This window comes from Apium graveolens, chromosome 7 (genome assembly GCF_009905375.1).
Source record: "Apium graveolens cultivar Ventura chromosome 7, ASM990537v1, whole genome shotgun sequence".
Taxonomy (NCBI): Eukaryota; Viridiplantae; Streptophyta; class Magnoliopsida; order Apiales; family Apiaceae; genus Apium; species Apium graveolens.
Window position 1 is genome coordinate 270,222,112 of NC_133653.1, and position 9,184 is coordinate 270,231,295.

At 33.3% G+C, this 9,184-nt stretch overlaps 1 long non-coding RNA gene across 9 annotated transcripts; it reads right to left on the minus strand.

Moving 5' to 3' along the window:
- Positions 1-5,448: 5,448 nt before the first annotated feature.
- LOC141671369 (uncharacterized) lies at positions 5,449-8,797 on the minus strand. Of its 9 annotated transcripts, none has more exons than XR_012555112.1 (5): positions 8,373-8,797; positions 7,161-8,236; positions 5,929-6,012; positions 5,776-5,850; positions 5,449-5,696 (listed from the first exon to the last, which is right to left on the minus strand). It is a non-coding gene; the product is annotated as an uncharacterized LOC141671369 (long non-coding RNA). The 9 variants fall into 9 exon arrangements; XR_012555120.1 differs by lacking the exon at positions 5,776-5,850 and having other exon boundaries at positions 7,161-7,390; positions 8,016-8,236; positions 8,373-8,795; XR_012555115.1 differs by lacking the exon at positions 5,776-5,850 and having other exon boundaries at positions 8,396-8,797.
- Positions 8,798-9,184: the final 387 nt, after the last annotated feature.

Below are 9,184 nucleotides of genomic sequence, written 5' to 3' on the forward strand. Positions count from 1 at the left end.
TATGGTCCTTCGACTATTGGGCCTCATATTGGGCCACTATCACTAACATGTCCCTTTCTATTGGTCGGACAAGTGTGTGGGCGATAGACAATGTGTGTGGCCAATTTTTGGGTAAAAACCATAAGGCCACTTGTCGTCATGAGATGCTCTGTGCAGAGATCGAAGACAAAAAAAAGGCTGTGAAGAAGTTAGAGCTGACCAAAGAGAGCACTTTCCCTTTTGGCTTTGACTATGATGTTAAGAAGGCTTGTGGCCTTCGCCGGAATCACAAGCTCCTTCTGGATGAAGAAATGAAAGATCTAGTCGCTCGTGTTGTAGAAGACGGTCATCTTGTGCTTATCTTGAGTGAGGATGAAGACCTTTCTGTCAATTTGATATTTATTCTGTAAATCTCCTGCCTTCGGGTTTGCAACTTCTGCATTCGAGTTGTTAATGTTGTGTTTTTTCGCATCTTTTAGATGTTTCTTTGCTTTAGCGTATAATAATTTTTTTCTTTTGCATTGCCTCTTCGACATCTTTTTACCTTAGCAATTTTGCAAAATTTTAGAATATCGCATCTTCGACTTTTGTTTCGCCTCAAAAATGGTGTCTTCGTCCTTTTTTTAGTATTTTTGGCAATTGTATCTTCGAATTTTACGTTAATTACATCTTCGTCTTTTTCCTTGGAAATTTTTAATTTTCATCGCATCTTCGACTTTCAATTTGCGACAACAATGGTTCAAATTTCATCGCATATTCGACTTTCTTTTTGCCTCAACAATGATTCAATTTTCATTGCATCTTCGCCTTTCATTTCGCCTCAGTAATTTTCGAGGTTTTAGCATCCATCTTCGCCCCAAGTGTTTGAGGGACTAGGGGCATCATTCGGAAATGATATTTAGATTTATTACTCCTTTTCCGAAGGATGGGTCTTGTGTCTTAAAGACTTACTAAAAATTACATGCTAAGTATAGACGATATAGAGATGAAGAACCTATTATCTTCGGGTAGCCCCTAAATAGGTGTTTCATCCGGTATCAAACTCTTAGAAAGGAGTGGGGGAACGAATGAACTATCTTCTTCGGGTAGCCCCTAGATAGGGGTTCGTTCGTCCCCTTTCTAGAGATAATGTCATGCATAATATTCCCTCCGAACGAAGGAATATTGTGAGGACGAAGGACTTATCTTCTTCGGGTGGCTCTGGATAAGTGTTTTGTGCTAGAGATAAAATTTTAAAGAGGGACGAACGAGGGATCTATCATCTTCGGGTGGCCCCTAGATAGTTTTTCGTTCTCCCTAGCTATTTTAAAAAGCATGTTTACCCCTAGACAATATGAAATTAATATGAAGCTTCTCCCTTTTTTTCCTTGACGTATTTCAAGGAAATTTTACGATGTTTCGGCTAGTTCATGCCTTCGTCCTAGCATTCAAAATTGCCATATTTGTTCCTGAGTTTTTAAGGGACTAAATAGTTCGGATTCGGAACTTCGATTTTTAACCCAATATAATTTATTCCCATGCCCTTTCGATTTTCATTCCATATTTCAATTATTTTATGTTTCTTCGGTTTTAACATTTACCTTAGTATAATTTATTCAATGACGCATCTTCGGTATGTGTATTAATCTTGGCATAAATTATTTATTTTACTCATCTTTGATGTTTAATCTAGAGTAATTTTTAATTTACGCGTTTTTGGTATTTTACCTGATGTTATTTTTAATTTACGTATCTTCGGTATTTAACGTAGCGTAATTTATTTTATATATGCGTCTTCGGCACATAATAGTTACCTTAGCATAGTGTATTTGGTTTGATGATCTTCGACTTTATAATTTTCCTTAACCCAAATTATTTTTAATATTTATTTTTATTTTTTGCCGTTTCAGAACCGCCTTCTTCGCCCCAAGTGTTTAAGGGACTGAGCTATTCGCCTACGGAACTTGTATATCGAGACATTTTTTTCTCGAATTTCGAATATAACACGTCGGTGTCTTATAGACTAATTTTTCTTCGGGATATTTGAGCATATACTTATCTTTTTCGGTATATCCCCCTAGATAAATATTTTATTCATTTATTTAAGCCTTTTTACGAAGTAGGATGCTTTGTTTAACCTTAATAATATGCATCTTCGGTGTTATCTCGTCATAGTCACAGTTTATAGCTTTATTACGAGGTAAAATATTTCTTTCAGCCTTAATAATATGCATCTTCGGTATTACCTCAGTATAGTCAGAGATTATAAATACCTTCTTCGCCCCAAAGTTTTTAAGGGACTGAGTAGCTTTTGCTTTGAGATTTTAAGTAAATAGGTGGATTTGTTCTCCCCAATCCCGAAGGAAAGATAATTAGGGATTTAAATACTTATTCTGCTTCGGGTTAAATATTTCCCTTGGATACTTATGCAAGTTCCTATATTATTTGTAATACACCCTAAATAGGTATTTTGCTTGTTTATTTATTTTATTAACTTGATAAATCCATTGAAGGTACTGTATTAAAATAAATATAGCTAAACAAAGTAATAACCTGAATTCGAAGATATGTACCTTTGGTCGGATCGAGACAAGCTCCGAAGAACTTGGTTGCCTTGGAGAAGTGGACAGTGCGCTAATATTTTTTCTTTCGTTGTTGGCCTCAATTCTGTCGCTGATTGATTTGGTGTTGCACGAATTTATAGATACAGTGTCCTCAATTCAGGACATATTGACACCATGTTACTAAAATAGCTGTAACTCTCCGTACAAATATTCTTTTGATGAACCGTTTTTTGCATAAGAAATTAGATTCCAAGATCTTTCCAATTATATATAATTCGCTTCCTAGATATTCATAGATGGGAGCAGTTTATTCCATAAAGTTAGGCTCTTTGCAGTCTTCTAGACAGCTTGACACCCCCTTACTAAAGTAATTGTAACTCTTTATAGAAAAATTGTTTTCATGAACCATTTTTGAATAAAAAAGAAGACTCTGAGATCTCACTAATGATATATTTATTAACTATCCAGAGATTCCCGGATGAAAGTAGTTTATTCTGCAAAGTTCGTGTCAAATTTTATCATAATCTCGAGATTAAATATTAGGTAAGTATGTCACAATCTCATACTAATGTTAATGTTAACGTATAGAGAATTGGATCAACACAAGGTAGAAAACTTGGGTACTATAATTGCCTTACCACTTAGTTATTCATATAATACCATAAAGCATACAAATTGAACGTGCTAACTGAATATATGTATGGTCTATTAGTATGCTCATATGTTCTGTGTAGCTATACGAAAAATATAGATGATATCACAAGCATGGAATTAACCGGATCACGATGAATCATTTTTATCTAGTCAAGCCAAATAAAAAAATAATTGGATAACAAAACTTCCCTGAATGTTTTTAAACTTGGATGCCCAACTTGATGCTTAGTTCGTCAATTTGTTTTTCACATATCAATTTTCAGGGACTTGTCTTCGAACCTTCGATCACCAATCTTTTTATTATTAAAAAAATATATGTCTTCTACAAAATCATCCTCACGGGAGAAACGACAATTATATGGATTTCGGTTTAAGCTTCCTTGTCTTTTGATCGGACCTGCAAGGAAAAATGCGAGGGTTTGTCCCCCCGATTCACCTCCGGTGTGAGAATCAGTAATCGGCCTGAGTAAGATGGAACATACAAGTGCTATGATTGTACCAAAATTCTATATGCCATTGTAGGTAAAAATTGTGTGTATAGACTAGTGTATTAATCAAATCTTGGGTATAAATGCTTCAGCTGTTACAGTTAGAGGAAGATGAATGTTGAAGGGGGTTACATTTCTTTAGTTTTCTAGTCCCTGTACAACGGTCAGCCCTTGGCTACTTTATGGGCCTTCGACTGTTGGGACTGATATATTGGGTCACTATCACTAACACATAGTTTATAGGAATTGTCCTAAAATAGACTAACACAAATTTTAAAGCTCTTTTGTCTATTTCTATTCAAAGTGCTACAGATCTGTAGAAAATTTTCAAAGCTCTTATACTCCCTTGTCCAGTTCATCCCGACCTTTAATCTTTGTACTTTTCAAGCTGCATTTGTAGGCATTCCATTTTAATGTTAAAATGATTTGTTGACTGGTAATTTGGAATCTTCATGATAATAGGTGTAATGTGTGATGAAGATTAGACTTCCAATCATTTTTTACTAACTCAAAGAATACATCTTCATGATAATAGGTGTAATCTTCATGTTAAAATATTCGAGTCTAGTCTTCCAATCATTCTTACTAACTCAAAGAATACATTTACAGATTACACAAACTATTACAAGTCAACTAATTCTTAGAATTGTCAATATGACTTAACCTTGTTATGTTAAGGCATGTGCTGCAGAACAATCTCCCCCAATTTATGAGAAGATTGCTTGTCACAAATTCATGTCTGATAATAAGACTATTCCCAAGCTAAAATGAGAAAACGGAAGATAGAAAAATTACATCCTTTTATACATAGCTGTCACTGAGCAGTTACAATGAGCATTTGAATTACAGAATTACCTAAAGATTTCATATCCAGGCTGAGATCTAACTAAGTCCTTCAACCTTATAAGGCACTCCAGTTTATCAATGATCTCAGTTCCTCTAAATGTTTCCACCAGCTTCAACCATTCTTCCAATGAGTAACTACCAAGATGTTCAACCATGTACCTTGGCAATCTGTGGGTTCTGATATTTAAAAATATACCATTTTCAGAAACTCTGCATGATCCTTGAGCTTTGAGTTCAATTGACCTTCTCTCCATTTTTTCCAACTCATCAACCTTCCTAATAGCCCTATCTTCCATCTCACCTTTTCCATTGCTCTTCTTTCATATCTGTTTATCAACATCTCAACTAGTTGTACCTTCCTCATTTTTGTGAACATATAATTTTCAGTCATCAGACTAATCACACTTTCAAGCACCACTGTTGAGAAATTTTCCATTATTTATTTCTTGAATCACTACAAGAAATCTGACCATTTACGACAGTTTTTTTGAACTGAAATCGTCGTAATTGAGCCATTTATGACGGAAAAAATCGTCGTTTTTGGTCGAGTAGTAAATTCGTTTTTTCGTCACAAGATAAAATTGCGTCGCAAGTTAGAAAGTTGGGGCCCACATACTCAATAAAGTAATAAATCTACATACGACGGAATTTATCGTCGTAAGATACCATAATACGATGAATAATAACGTCGTAAGTTATGTACTTACGACGGAAAAAATGTCACATATTACTTTACGAGACCCACTTATAATGAGATAAAACATAATTTTACGACGGAAAAATACTTCGTAAATTAGTAACTTACGACGGAATATGTGATGAACAACCGTCGTAAGTTTGTAGTTCCAGAATAGCCAAATTCTGATTTTTCAGTTTCCAGCCATTTTTGGCTTCCCCCTTTAAATTCCATTAAAATACAAACAAAAAGCAATCAAAACTATTGGAATAACTTTTATTATTTTATTTCACTATAATTGGAATAATGTTCAAATATCAATAAGTACAAAAAAATACATAAAAATATTAAAAGTACAACTAACAAAGTCATATTGAATCGTGCAATACATAAAAAAAGTAGAAGCCACTAAATCCAACAAAATATAATGTCCTTGAGCTTTATGTTGCACACAATTCTTTTTTCTTCTCAAAATCAAATACACAAACCCATCTTTCCTTGAAATGCTACCTACAAAAAATGAATGAAAATCAAATATATTACTTTTGCCCCTGCGTAAAAGGCACCATCAAACATAAAAAAGACTAACAAGTAAAAAAATTTGATCCCATTCACTAGTTCGGCCATCATAGTGGAAAAGCAAAATCTGAAAATCCTCGGAGAACTACAGAAGGAACATGACACAATGAATCAATACCAATGTAATTTTTATATAATGCAACGAATTAGTAGGATATATTACCTTTTTGACTGCTGCGTCAATGATTTTTCTCTGATCAAATCCTACTGTAAATGTTACTTGGTACTTTGGCTTCTTTTTTATATCCTGAAACAAAATTTTCTGTTATGTAATTGCAAAATCAATGAAACGTTCGTCCAGATAACAATTAAGACAGTAGTCATATAATTCTGTAAACAACAAAAAATGAAATATAGGCAAAAGGCATGGACAATAACAAGCAAATCCAACACTGTTGGATATTAGCGTTTGGTCTCCTTATTAACTTCACATTCAAGCATATAACCACAAAGTAAATCAAAATAATATGCAACATTTCAAAATGACATGGATATACTACATTCCTTGAAAATAACTACAAAGACACACCTCACTTGGATCACCCCATAATATTCTACGTGCGCGCATTATAAGAACTCGTAAAAGGCACCATCAAACATAAAAAAAAGACTAACAAGTGCAAACACAATCATATGAACACTATTGAAGATAAAAATGAATTCAACATAGTTCTAATTATTTAGCCGTTAAAGTGTTAGTGGCTCATAGTTTATAATTGACAAGTCCTTTCCTTAATTAACCATGTTAAGTCACTGGTTCTTCCTTGCAGATGATTTATTGTATACAAAAACATTTAATTAGTTAGTTTTATCCATCTCAATTTTTGTTACTGTCTAGCTAAAAAGACTAATAGAGTGTACTACCACTATAAAAAAAGAGCACATTTATGATCATCAATTTTGGTTAGAGAAAAGCTCCTGCCAAAGATATTTGTGAAGTACAAGATATTTTCTGGTAAACTAGAATCTTTGATTCAGCTATTACTGATCAGACACATTTAACAATGTCTTGATTATTTGCAGAAACAGAAGTTGTCTGGTGCAAAGAACCGGACAACCACATCTACTTGCTTACACTGTTCAGGTCGGTAATTTATACAGAACAGTCTGCATATTAAAAAATTTAACATTTTTTCCTATAATAATCAATTTTGTTTGACCAAGCATGTTCAGTAATGACTGCATGACATGTGCCCCGCTGTGTCAAACTAATTATATTTGTGTTTCAGTTCTCCGTGCCATACATAACACAACTGAAGAAGGACACATAAAACATCTACATCTTTGAAATTTTCCGAACAGAAATCCCTACGATTAACGATGTTAAGCAGCCATTTCAAAAAAGTCAAATGAAAATCCAATCTAAGTTAAAAACATATCAGCTGCCATTCATACCTGTCTGAGTAGAGAATTGCGCGTAAAGTATCACACAATGCATCTGTCACACTGTCTTTCTGCTTGCTCTCCATTTAGTAGCTTGACCAACATACATTATAGCGTTCTATGCTTAGGCTTTTGCCAGCCCCGGTTTTACTAACTCCGGTCGGCTATGCTCAATGGTATCATGCCAGTGGCTTATATACTACCTGCTTTCTAAATCACCACTACTCTGCAATGTGCAGAAACTAGGGAAGAAAGAAGATGCAGACCTACCTCACTTAGTTTAAGGGTTGATCACGATATACCGAATTAACGATATTATACAATAATCAATCATTATCTTTCTGATTGTAATGGTATAACCGGATATCTTCTCTACTTCAGTACAATCAAAGTTAAAACTTTCAGAATTAAGCTTAGCATTTGACCTAACATACTGAATAAAGTATAAGGATACTGATAATATGTTCAAGTATATACATGAATTTTGATGCTGATAATTACAAACTGATATACGGATAACTCAATTATATCTAAAACTTAAATCCATAACTTTTTAAACTTATTCTTGACTATATGCCTGTAGTCTGGACTAGTTTGCAAAACATATAAACAAAAATCTCATTAACACTAACAAACTTTCCACTTATATTAAGCCATATAAATCAGACAAAAACACTTCAATACATTATTTCACAAAGTTAAAAATCCAGAAATCACAAAAACAAAAAATATCTTTTGTGTGTGTACTTGGGTGTGTAAAATACCATTAACAGATGTAAATCAATCTGCAAACATTAACAGATTATCACTCAGAAATGTAGATGTTGATGTTAAAAGTAGATTAAGATAATGGCTAAAATTGTTTACCTGGTGAAATCCTTTTTCCAGAGTTAGTGAAACTCCAAGATCAGCAATACAGGAATGAATAATTTGATCACTTCCATACAAAGTTGGATATCTTTTTAAGACACAAATCTAGGTTCTTGGCAACAGCCTTAGACAAAGGATAACTCAAATCATAACCAACACCTCCAAAAGCCATGTTAAACGAAAGCCAAATGTTGGGGCAAACAGACTGAGAAGGCATCCTAACATAAAAATACTCCCTGTGATCATATATTCTCAAAACTTCTGTAACATTATTGACAAAAAGTATCGTATCATCACCTAATTCCATATATACTATCTATATTATAATATAATATCTTGCACAAAAGTACAGACCATTTTCAGCTTAAATCACCTACAAATATGAAGCCGTCTAGGAAATTGAAGATACTTCAGATGAACCTGATTATACTCTGATAAGTCGACAACCACCTGTTTTAGTTTAATTTTGGGAGTACACTGATAATTTTGGTTTCGTACGTCGCTGTCCTTGTTCTCGCCCATCCAACATATATAGACACATATACATACATATATATAAGCTCGCACATATATATAAGCTCGCGAATTGAAATCGAAATCAAAATCTGAGAACTCTAAGATGAAATTGAAGAGAAGATATATATACAAAATAGTTGTGTGTATAGAATAATCGAACCTTGTGTGTAGATTTGAGAGAATTGAGAAAGCTAGGGTTTGGCATCGTTGTATGCGGAGAAAATATTAGAGGAGAGAGAGATACGAAGTGGGGAGAGATTGATATATCAGCCATGGTTTTTGACGTTTTTAACCCTCCAATAAAAGATTTATTCCAAATAAATATTTTATAATATATATTAAATTATAAACTTTTTTTTGAATTAAATTATAAATATTTTTCAACGAGTCAATAGATATATAATAGTGATATAACCAAAATTTCATATCAAAATAATTTTATTTGGTTTGATAATTTAACAGTCAAGCACCAGTTTGACTAGTACAACTAACTAGTATTTAATCCTGAATTAGTTTTTCGATTATTTTAAAAATATTTTTCAACATCCAACCATATCGATGTCAATAGATATATATAATAGTGATATAGCTAAAATTTCATATCAAAATAATTTTATTTGGTTTAATATTTTAACAGTCAAGCACCAGTT